This window comes from Orycteropus afer, unplaced genomic scaffold (assembly GCF_000298275.1).
Source record: "Orycteropus afer afer isolate SDZICR_OR568_19922 unplaced genomic scaffold, OryAfe1.0 scaffold00079, whole genome shotgun sequence".
Taxonomy (NCBI): domain Eukaryota; kingdom Metazoa; phylum Chordata; class Mammalia; order Tubulidentata; family Orycteropodidae; genus Orycteropus; species Orycteropus afer.
In genome coordinates, this window is record NW_006921666.1 from 1,021,795 (window position 1) to 1,034,614 (window position 12,820).

At 40.2% G+C, this 12,820-nt stretch overlaps 1 protein-coding gene across 1 annotated transcript in view; it reads right to left on the bottom strand.

The window, feature by feature from the left end:
- The window catches only part of NRXN3 (neurexin 3), a 2,130,901-nt gene that overhangs the window by 280,568 nt on the left and 1,837,513 nt on the right, over positions 1–12,820 (bottom strand). The gene's annotated exons all lie outside the window — the stretch shown is intronic.

The window sequence follows — 12,820 nt, forward strand, 5'->3', positions numbered from 1 at the left end:
TGATTGCATGTTTGGTCAATTTCAGACTGTAGAAGCTGATAAAATTCTTCAATTTCCTCCTCTGTGGCTTTGGTGGTTGGGGCATAAATTTGAATAACAGTCATATTAACGGGTCTTCCTTGTAGGCGTATGGAAAAAAGGGGTTAGATATGATTATTCCCATAAGAAGACATATTTAAATAAATTCAGATAAGATGTAAAGGAGGAAGAGAGAGATTTAGAAAACAGAAGTTATTGCAATGGAAATGAAATTCAGTATATAGAAGAGAAAAATAGGTAATATATGGCATAAAATTTGTTTAGAATATCAACCAGCTTGTCTGCTCTCTAAAACTTCAACTAATTTTATCAGTGCAAAAGCCTTTTAAGGTAGACTCCCTTGGTTCAAAATATACAAACACAGGTAAAGCATTATGATAAGGTGTAAACCCTGGTTTGGAACTCGTATGTTGTTTTCTTATGCTGTTCTTTATACATTTCATCCCTGACACTTTTCCCTCCTGAAAAGAAATTGTATAGCAGGACTGTGGTTAAGCTCCAGTTCTGAGAACAAACAATACACCAAAAATGACTGAAGCTTACAGTTCTAAGAACACAGATGAACATCCACTATCTTGACTATTGCTACCAAGACAGCCGTCGTCTGCTCTCCCACAATGGAACTGCTGATAAACTTCCTGCCACCCTACTTAAACCTGCTCACTTCCCCAGCTCAGGACTGATGCATTGTTGAGCTCAGCCCAGGCTGACACCATTCTGGTTCTCAGCCTGTCTGAATGAGATACTTTAATAAACAGTCTTTCAAAACTCTACCGGCCTGATTTCTGTCCCCCAGCTCCAAACCTTCACATTAAGTTTCGTAAACATGCTAAAGGAGCCCCTGGGTGGCTCAATGGCTAACACACTTGGCTGCTAACAGAAAGGATGGATGTTCAAGGCCACCCAGAGGACCTCAGAAGAAAGGTGATCTGCTTAAAAAAAAAATAAAAAAATTGAGTACTCTAATGGAGCACAGTTTTACTCTGACACACATGGGCTTGTCATGACTCAGGGCTGACTCAACAGCAACTGAGTTTTAAATGTTTGCTGAATGTGAAGAGGATTTAAAGCACTTACTGATGAAGATCAAAGATAACAGCCTTCAATATGGATTACATCTCAACGTAAAGAGAACAAAAATCCTCAAAATTGGATCAGTAAGCAACATCAGGATAAATGGAGAAAAGATTGACGTTGTCAAAGGTTTCATTTTACTTGAATCCACAATCAACACCCATGGAAACAGCAATCAAGAAATTAAACAACATATTTCATTGGCCAATCTGCTGCAAAAGGCCTCTTGAAAGGCTTAAAAAGCAAAGCTGTCACATTCAGGACTGATGTGCCCATGACCCAAACCATGATATTTTTAATTGCCTCATATGCATATGAAAGCTGGACAATCAATAACGAAGACCAAAGAAGAATTGATGCCTTTGAATTTGGTGTTGGCAAAGATTATTGAATATATCATGGATTGCCAGAAGAACAAACAAAACTGTCTTGGAAGAAGTACATCCAGGAAACTCCTTAGAAGCAAGAATGGAGAAACTGTCTGATGTACTTTGGACATGTTACAAGGAGGAGCCAGTCACGGGAGGACATCATGCTTCGAAAAGTCGAAGATTAGGGAAAAACAGGAAGATCCATCCCTCATTGAGATGGATTTACACAGTGGCTACAACGATGAGCTCATGTGTGGTAACTGTGGTGAGAATGGTGTAGGACGGGACAGTGTTTCATTCTGCTGTACGTAGGTCACTGTGAGTTGTAACTGGCTCAAGGTTACCTGACAATAATAGATAAATAACTAAACAAACCTTGGAAAGTATTTTCTGTCTTGCTCTGAGAACCCTCCACACCCCCAGGCAAAGTTTAGAATATCAACCAGCTTGTCCTGATGGCACAATTCCATTTGTGGGGCTCAGAAACTGTACACTTAAAATTAATACAAATGAAATCCTTTATTTCCCAAGTGTACACTGCTGATTCCCTTGGTCTGTTGCAGGGGTTTTCTCTGCCAGAAGAAGAGTGTTAGCTCTTTGGAGGGATGATGGGTCATACTGCACTTACGTCATCTCAGGGCTAAGTGACCCTGGCCAAGAGACACAAACTTCTTCTGAGTGGACAACATCAAAGCAAGGTTTCATGTTGCAGCAGCCCACTGTTAATCTAGTGTTGCTGACTAATCATATGCAGGCTCAATAATATATGAATCCATTAAGGGAGTGAACTAAAGTCGCAAGAAAGTGAAACTTAAAGAGGAGGGAAGGAATCGATACAGTTAGGGACAATGGGTTAGATGAATGTGATTAAATCTATCCACCCAGCCACATCTGAAAGAGTACAGAAAAATGCTCCCCATACTCCCAAACATAGACATATTTCTTTCCACTCTACTTTGTAATGACTTCAAGAAACTTTCTGCAGACAAATACCTAGAGGTGAGCATTTTAGAAAGCTAGTTAAAAACACAGATAGATTCCTCAGTAGGCAGTATAATGTTTTTCTGATTCAGTAGCAGAAGGGTGACTGCTATCCAGTCTATCCAGGGCTCTATTCAGTGAAGGTACAGAAAAGAGCTCAGAATGCCTAAAGCCTGAATGCCTGTCAAGAGTTCCCCAGCCCCACTCTGGTGGATAGACAGACAAAGGACCAATAGACATGCTTATACCCCCAGAGAGGCACTAAACACAAATGGTACTACGTCTGGGGAGAACAATTCTTAGAAGAGCAGTGAAGAAACCTTTTGTTGATTTGACCTTTGGTTGTTAGTTATTTTTCTCCAGTGGATACTTATAAGCTACATTGTATATTAAGATGTTACAAGCTCAGAGCCCATGGGTAGGATGAGATCCCAAATGTGTTTTACTGTATTTTATTTTCTAGAAGGGTGCTGCATATTTTCAATGTAAATTACTTGCCAGTGTTTGAAAATCAGAAGATATCTTATGAATAGCTAGATCTCTAGGTTCTTTTGAGAATCAAGACAATTCAGTAGCAGTGGAGTCACATTTCTTTGGGACAACAGAAGGCCAGAGGTGACTAGGAGAGAAGGACGCAAGCTCTCCAATTCACAGCAGTCCCCACTGCTCCTTATTGCTCAGCAGACACTAATTCGTATTGGTTGCCATTTATAGTCATGTTTTCTTTGTTCTTTTTTGTAGAGTAGGGTGAAGAGAAGAAAGAAATACTTTTTTCTTTTTTTTTTTTTTAATCATCATCATGTATCTCACAAATCCCCTGAACCACAATAAAAGATAGTCTGAGAAGGCCATGGGTTAGAAGAAAAATGAAAGCACATTTTTTTGTCTTACACTGCATTCCATTTTAATCATGTATATTGTCTGCTTCAACGAGATGGATTGACACGGTGGCTGCGATGATGGGCTCAAGTATAGCAGGGATTGTGGGGCTGGTGCGGGATCGGGCAGTGTTTCGTTCTGCTGTGCATGGGGTCGCTATGAGTCGGAAATGACTCGACGGCACTTAACAACAACAACAACAACATTGTCTGCTTGCCCTTTGAAAAATTTTCTAGTTTATAACCCCTATTGTTGTAGGTAGCGTAGTGCCTAAGACACTTGACTGCTAACCAGAAGGCTGGCGGTTCAAACCCACCAGCCACTCCTCGGAAGGAAGATGGGGCAATCTACTTCCGTAGTGATACTGCCTCAGAAACCCAAAGAGGGGTCGCTATGAGTTGGGTCCGACTCGATGTCACGTAACAACAACAACAACATGTACTATTATAGTCACAGCCTTTTGAGTAAGACAGGTTTGACCTCAAACCATAATTTCATCACTTACTGTGTGTTCTTAATCAAATTATTTAACCTTTCTGAGCCTCAATTTTGTCATCTTCAATGTCAGGAAAATATTTTCTACAAAAAATAAATTAAAGCTCATTATGAGGATAAAACAGTATGTACAGGTACCTAACAAATAATAGAAGATGCTCAAGGAATTTTAGTTCCCTACCTCCTTTGAAAGGGATGATTGAGCAGACTCCACCATCAAATCACATACCCATCTAAAGTGCCTGCCAAATTATAATGACCCAACTGCCACTTGAGAGAAATGGCTCAGCTCAAGGTTTTAATGCACTTTCCGTGGGCTATGGCTCAACAACAAAATTTATCATTGTTCGGCAGCCTCATAAGAAGGCCTGGATTTAAATAAAACACATCTTCCTCAACTCTGAAGTATGATAGCGACCTTCACCTTGACTCAGAAACACACCAATAGGAAACATGCTTTGCCAATAAACCATAGGATTAATAAATGATTAGAGAGATAATGTTAATAAAAGGTATTATTTGAAAGATGCTTGAGAGTAGAACATTCGGTACAGAAGGCTACATATAAATTGTGTGAAAATCCAGTTTTGGTCTTCTGAGTGCACATATCTTCATGGCTGTAACCATTAAGAATAATGTGGCCCACTGCTTTAGAGTGGGATGTGAGAAGGATGTGATATTAAAAAAAAAAAAAAAATTCTTTTAGTTATATAACACACTTGCCAAATAATTCAAAAATATTCATTGCAATATAAGCATTAGGAAAACAGAATTGCTACTCCACTGTGTTGAGGTTTAAGTGGACTAATAAATTATACCCCTTTCCATTCTAAAATCCAAGCCAACTGAGACACAGGCTAAAAGACTAACCAAAAACCACACTCACGGCCGTTGAGCTGGCCTCTGACTCATAGTGACTCCTCCTTGGATTTCCAAGGCAGTATCAAGCATAGTGACTAAGACACTTGACTGCTAACCAGAAGCCTGGTGGTTCAAAGCCACCAGCCACTCCTCAGAAGGAAGATGAGGCAATCTACTTCCATAGTGATACTGCCTCGGAAACCCAAGGAGGGGTCGCTATGAGTCAGGTCTGACTCGACGGCACATAACAACAACAACAACAATCTTTACAGAAGTAGATTGGCCCATCTTTCTTCTGAGGAGTGGTTGGTGGGTTTGAATCTCCAACCTTCTGGTTAGCAGTCAAATGCCTTAGGCACTATGCCACCAGAGCTCCCCTGGCTAAAAGACTAGCAAACTTTATTGCTTGTGGAGGTGGCTGGGAGATATGGGCTGGAAAGAGCCTCAGACCTGACCACAGATTAGGCTTCCTACACCTACTTTTAGTCCTTTTCTCTTTCTTCCCTATTGCCCTGGAGAGGGATGGTACCTACCTGAGGATGCCCAGCACAGAGAAAAGAGTCCTACAGATTGGAAGGGGCTTTGCCAAACACTTGCAGACATTTCATCCAATCCCACCTACTAGATGAGGGATTGGAGAAAAGACACAAGGGAAGTGTCACCCCTTTCCTTTCAATGAACAGCAATTCCCTCAGAAACCAAAAATGTATTGCCTTTGAGTTGATTCTGACTCATTGTGACCTCTAGTGTTGCCAGGTAGAACTCCATTTCATAGACTATTCAAGGTTGTGAACTTTCGGAAGCTGATCACTACATCTTTCTTCTGAGGCACCTCCGGGTGCGTTCAAAAAGCTAACCTTTAGTAGTAGGCAAATGCTTAACCATTTGTGCCACTCAGAGATTCCAGTTCCTTCAAGTTGTCGAGAACTCAATTCTGACTCATAGCCACCCAATGTGACAGAATAGAACTGCCCAGTAGAGTTTCCTACTGAAATCTTTATGGATGTAGATTGCCAGGTGTTCTTCCAGTGAAGCTATTGGGTAGGTTTGGATAGCCAACATCTTGCTGAGCAGGTGAATGCTTAACCATTGTGCCACCAGAGCTCCTAGTTGCTTCACAGCAGTATAGAAATATATGGGAGATGTCTGTTCTCCAACATACAAGAAGCCCAAATAAACCTTCTTCAGACAAGCCTACCAACACAGACTGATCTTAAGAGAAGCTAGAGAACCAATTCTCGACACTGAAAGATCTCTTACTTGAAAGGTTGGTACACTTTTGGGATTCCTGAAGTGTTGAATTTATGATCACTGTGAAGCTCTGTAGCTGGCTGATTAACCAGTTAATAGCTACCACCATTTCTGCTGATTGGTAAAAGTGATAGCAACATGCATTTGAAGACTTCACATTTTGGAAATGGTGTTGGAAACAGAAACTATTATATAGAGGAGTTAAATATGACTTGATCTATAAACAAAGGGAAATAAAGTCCTGATTCAAAACAATTTCAGCAGGGCCATGGAACTTTCTTCATATCATGAACTTCCACCTCCTTCCTGCAGGGCCTAGATATCTATTTTGTTGTCACTCGTATCAATGCATCAGCCAAGACTCTAGCACAGCCCAGCTATACTGTCAACTTCAAATCCTAAGGGATGCATATAATCACCATATTTACTGTGATGGCCCAGGCAATGATCATATCACCATCTCTAATGAAACTAAAGTGCACGTATCATTTTTGGAGGTGCTACTTGTTCTGGCAAAGTTGCCTGTCAGCTGTCTCTGGCCAAGCGATACAACCTGCAATTTAGTTAACAAACTGAGACATCATGGAAATCAGTGCTCTTAACAGGCTTCTTTGATTCACTTGGGTTTTCCTGTCTGTCTTACACATTGCAAGTCTACAGAAAAGTGGCAGTGGTGGGAGGAGGTCCCAGTGGAGTTGAAAAGACAAGGGAGGGAAAAAAAAAAAAAAAAAAAGCAAAGGAAAAAGCAGCAAAGATTTGGCTGAGCTCTAAAGTGAAATATGAACTAAAAGTAGAAAATCCAGCAAAACTGTCTTCTGGCTTGAATAATTCTATTGCTGCAGGCTGGGTAAATTCCAAATTCTTCCTCCTGGCACCCCAGATCCACCATTATCATGTGCCAACTTTTTTTTTTTCAGTGTTCTCACCAAACTTTCTAGGCCTTCAGCCTCATCTAAAATTGCTGATGAGTTTAGCTATTCATTGTTGTTGTTGTTGTTAAGTGCCATCGAGTCGTTTCCGACTCATAGCAACCCCATGCACAGCGGAACGAAACACTGCCCTATCCCGCGCCAGCCCCACAATCCCTGCTATACTTGAGCTCATTATTGCAGCCACCGTATCAATCCATCTCATTGAAGGACTCCCCCTCTTTCGTTGACCCTCCACCCTACCAAGCATGACATCCTTCTCCAGGGAATGGTCCCTCCTTACAACATGACCAAAATAGGTGAGACGAAGTCTGGCCATTCTTGCTTCCAAGGAGCATTCTGGCTGCACTTCCTCCAGGACAGATCTGTTAGTTCTTTTAGCAGTCCTCATTTTTGGAGGTGCTTGGGCAAGTATATATTGAACATCTCCTGGGTGCAAGGTACTGTGCTAAGCATCAATAGCAAATGGAAGAGAACAATATTCACTTTTTGAATGTTCCTTTGATGCTCCACTCCTGGGATGGGATGGATGGTGGAAACTATCAAGAACAATGGAAATTGGGCTGAACCCCAGGAGCCTATTTGAAAGAGGAGTCCGTGGGTGGTGCAAAAGGCTGGTGCCCTCTGATGCCAACAGAAGAGTCGGATGTTCAAGTCTAGCCAGATGCACTGCAGAAGGAAAGCCTGCAGCCCTACTTCCGATGTGAGGTATTGAAAATTCTATGTAGCACAGATCTACCCTGACACATAAGGGCTCACCATGAGTCAGAATCAACCCATCATGGACTGTTTTTTTTCTTTTTCCCCTCCCCCAGGAAGAAAGGGACACCAGGAACCCTTCTCAGGGCCTCTAGGAACTGTCTGACAGGATGATCTGTGGATTTTTTACAAGAACTTTACAAGCTCTTTTTAAGGACAACAAACAATGTAGAAGAAAGAGAATCTGCATTAGGCTAGAGTGATGTGGGGAAGGCTTTATGATGGAAGCAGGATTTAAATTCAACCCTAAAAGTGGACGGAATATGGATGGGTATCAAGAGGATGGTCAAATGTGGATACTTTAACATCAGCACAACCACCAAAAAGCAAGAGGCCTAAACTTGGATTTGGAATCCTTAAAACCTGGATTTAAGTCTTGCCTGCTTCATATATAAATCAAGTAGCACTGAACAACTCACTCTTTGAGTATCAGTTTTCTTATCTTAAAAAACTAATAACATAAAGACTTAGCCTATGTACTTTATAAAGTAGTTTTGTGGACCAACTGAGATAACACATGCAAAAAAGTACCTGGTAAACTCTAATGCACAATACACTTATTAGAAGTTAATTAGGTCCTCTACAATGATTGTTGACTTGATTTGAAACGTACACAGAGGTTTCTTCCTCTAGTTTTTACTTTGATAATTTTTAAAGTCTATTTTACCCTCTTTAAAACTTTCAATAAAAGCAGGAAATGCTTTGCTTCATACTTATCTATTTGTTTTATCAGAGAAAATCAAAGTATTCCTTAGAAAGATCTCATTAATCCCTTGGAGGGAGGTAAGTAAAGGGATGTAAATTTTGCATAGTTGTATGTGAATCTCAATGTTACAAGTAGGAAGAGCTAAGACAAACCTTCCTAAGTCATATAAAGAGTCAAAAGCTATGCTAAAAATAGATGGAGGCATCTTTGTATCCAGTTTTCCTTTCACCCCATTAGATGCATCCAGAAACCTTGTTCTATAGGAGACTGCCAAGTATAATTCTGACTTTCCAGCTCTGAAGTAGGTAATCCTTTATTTAACATTTTTTAATCTCTGCTTTTTTTTTTTTTTAATCTAAACAGAAAGAATGCTTGCCAAACCAGACTTTCATGGATATAAAAAAGGAATAATGCATATGCAAAATTCATGAAAAAACACAGTCCAGTATGAAAAATAAAATCTAGTTTCTTTTGTTTTACATTGGAAGAATTTCACTTAGATAAGTATCAAGAGTTTATATAAATATCAAGGGTTATTGTCTCAAAATACAGGGATATAGATGTGGTTTTGAAAAACACTTAGATTTATCGTTGTTAGTGAATCCCATAATTAATTATTACAGCAATCAATAAACATTTACTGGGCATATGCTGTGTGCAAAGAATTGTGCTAGCTTCTTGTGATACAGAGATGGATTGGATACAGCATAAGTGTTCAACAAATTTACAATTGAGTAAATGAGGTAAGACATGGACAAGATAGCTGCCAGCAACAAGAAAAAGAAGGTGGTAGAGACAATGATGGAGACAAACAAAAGGCAACAGGAGTTCAGGGGAGAGGGTTGTTCTGGTTAAGAACAGCAAGGAAAGCTTCATGTAACAGGTGATTTATAGACTGGGTCATAAAATACTTGTAATATGTTAACAAAAGGAGAAAATGACCTTAATAAATAGCATTCCAAGCATTCTGTTGGTGTTGTTGTTGTTATGTGCCATCGAGTCAGCCCCGACTCTTAGCAACCCTTCCTTGGGTTTCTGAGGCGGTAACACTACAAAAGTAGATTGCCCAACCTTCCTTCTGAGGAGTGGTTTGTGGGTTTGAACCACCAGCCTTCTGGTTAGCAGTCAAGTGCCTTAGGCACTACACTACCAGAGGTCCTAGCATGGTCAAAAAAGCAACAAATAACACGAGCATAAAGTTGTTCAATGAATGAGTTTTGTTAGAGTATATTATGTATATTGGTGAGAAATAATGGATTTTGCTAAAAAAACAATTGTAGGTTGAGGTTCTTGTTAGGCTCTGAATGTTATGTTAGGGAACACAAACTCTCATCAGTCAATAGTGGAAAGCTATTGAGTGAAATAATGTATATACATATACATACAATATAGATATATATGAGCATGTTGTGACCAGATGGAAAAGAGGCAAAGGAGGAGAGATAAGTACAACTGATAAAATAGAGATGAGATAACAGATGGCATAAGATCCCAGAAGAGACACAAGGGCAGGAGGCCAAGGCCCCAGCTAGGCTCAGTTGTGGAGAGGATACAAGCAAATTTCTCCTTTGAGACAGAAAGGAGGAAGGAATAATGGCAACTGTACCGTGATGTGGTGAGTTCACCATATTTTTATATCCATAAAAAGAGTCTATAAGACCATTAGTTGGGGCCTATAATAGAGTGTTGTTATTTAAGTGGGGACTAAACTGGAGCTTTAGTGGTTCCTTCCAAATGTATGGCAGGAGCTGTACCAGTATAGTCCTCAATTTCAAAATGGCGAAGGATATGAATTCATACAATTAGAAGTAAACTTATTTAGAGTAGGAAGCATAAAATTACAGGTGAAATTAACTCACAGAAATATTTTGTATAGTTGGCAAAGTTTCTTGTAGACAAAGGTGACATATTTCTATTCAGAAAAAGACTTACACATACTTCTGATCTAAACATTTATTACCTGCATGGTCTTCATTATAAGCATTTGGCTTTGTGACTTCTGAGCTACAGAAAGTCACTATATTTCCAAGAGTAACTTAGATGAAGAAAAAGACATCATGGTTAACAAGTCCACACATGTCCTATATATGAGATGGATATTTTATACATTGAATTTCAGAGTACAAAATGCTGTGATGATTTTGGGAAAATGGAGAATAAATTCAATAGAATTTAATTAAGATACATGTAGATTCATTTAGGGAAGAAAAAAAAAGATGCATAAGTGTAGAATTGGAGTGTCATAGTCAAAAAAAGAATTCAGGAAACAGTGCTGGAAATATTAAATGGCTAAGACCTCAACAGGGTCTAGAAATAGGATGTTGTTAGTTTCCTCAACTTGATTTCAACTCATGGTGAGCCCATATGTGGAGTAGAACTGCTCACTGTCTTTCCAAGGTTATGACCTTTCAGCAGCAGATCACCAGACCCATCTTTGGAGGTATCTCTGGATAGTTCAAACTCCCAAACTTTTAGCAAGTAGTCTAGTGCTTAACTGTTTGCACTAGCCAAGGATCTATGAAAGTTGGATAGTGTGGTAGTTAAAGTTGTGTGTAAACTTGGCTGGGCCTGGTTGAGTGGCTGGGCAGCTGGTGGTAGTTGTTCAAGCAATCAAGTCCATGGTGGGATCTACTACAAGCAGCCGAGTGGCTGCTTTAGAGATGTGGTCTGCTTCTCATATAGAAGAAGCAGCTTTGGAAATGGTCTCTAGTTTATGGCACATTTGAACCCTGCATGAGGCCAAGTAGTTGTTCAATAGCCTGCCATGCCCTGCCAATCTTGGGACTTCATCTGGACTTGAATCAGTGGCCTGCCATGTTGTTTGGTAACATCGGGACTGTGCCTTTTTACTTGTCAACCTTGGGTTTGTCAGCCTCAGCAGCCAGCAGCTGTCTGAGTGAAGAAAAGCCTCCTACTTTAGTAGGCCAGGTGCAGGAGGCAGAGCTGAACCCAAGGTTGAGGGGCTTTCACCCAGCCCCTAGAGCCTGGCACTTTGAACTCACAGTTAAAGCCTCCAAACTGTGAGAGAATAAACACCTGTTTGTTAAAGCCATCCCATTTATGATATATTCCTGTCAGAGCAGCACTAGTTAACCAGAACAGATAGGATCTCCATAAAAGCTTTTATGTAAACTTTTGCTGCATTAAGATCACTGTTGGAGGCAGGAATGGTCTCTCTGTGCTCTGCAGGTGTCAGGTAAAATGTGTTGTAATTCTAACCCCTATACCTGTAGTTACAATCTTATTTGGGAATGTTATTTCTTTGCTATATTATGTGGCAGTATTATAAAGTGTGTCTTAAGTCAGTCTTTTTTGAGATATAAAAGCAGATTAAGCAACAGCAAAAGAGCAGAAACGGGAGAAGATTAATGCCACACCACATGAAGATCATCAAGGAACAGAAGCTGAAAGGAGGCAAGGCTCCTCCTCCAGAGCCCACAGGAAGAAAAAGCCTTCTTCTAGAGCCAGCATCCTGAATTTGGACTTATGCTCTGGTGGCGTAGTGCTAAGGCATTTCACTGCTAACCAGAAGGTTGGTGGTTCAAACCCACCAGGCACTCCATGGAAAGATGAGTGGGCAATCTACTTCCATAAAGATTTACCACCTCGAAAACCCAAAGGGGTCACCATGAGCCAGAATTGACTCTATGGCAGTGAGTTTGGTTTTCTGGAACTGTGAGAAAATAAATGCTTGCTTATTAAACCACCCACTTGTGGTATTTCTGTTACAACAACAGTGTATAACAAAGACACCCGGCTTTAATAGTCCTCAGTAGGTTGTAGTGTGCCCATAGTAGCATGGCTAGAATGGTTAAATTGCTGGAAATACTGCCCTGTCATCTGAGGAATGATTACAAAACTGGAAGAGCAAAAACTTAGGGGGAAATGTGTTAGCCTGTCATGAAAAGTTGCCCCTTGAAGGAAAGTGTATATATTTACCTCTGTTTCCAAAGTAGATTTCAGAAAGTGGAAAGAATGAATATGGAGACTGATTGTGAATAAAAATAAGGTTATTTTCACCATTATAATTTTCCTACAATGAAAGAGGTCGCCTTGAAAAATCATGAGTTTGTCATCCCTGGGAAAACTCAAGCAGTCGCTGAAAATGTATCTGTCAGGACAGCTGTGAAAGGAATTCTTACACTTGGAGAGAAGTTAAACCAGATGATGTCCAATGTTCTATACACCTGGAAGAGTGTAAACCTTGTCATCAAACATAACCTACAGGTAACTGGGTATTAATGGTCTGAATTCTTTCCTCCTGTGAAATGGAACTATACTCCCAAATCCTTTTGTCATATAACTTTTCAATGTCTTCCCAAGGTGAAAGAATAAGACTTTTCCATATCCTGATAATGGCTCGACAACTTGGCATATTTGGCCAATTGGAGAGCAGTGAATATGATGTTAGCAGACGCTTTAAACATACTTCCATGGTTTGAGTTAGCCTTTTGTGCTCCAGAGATTCACCATGG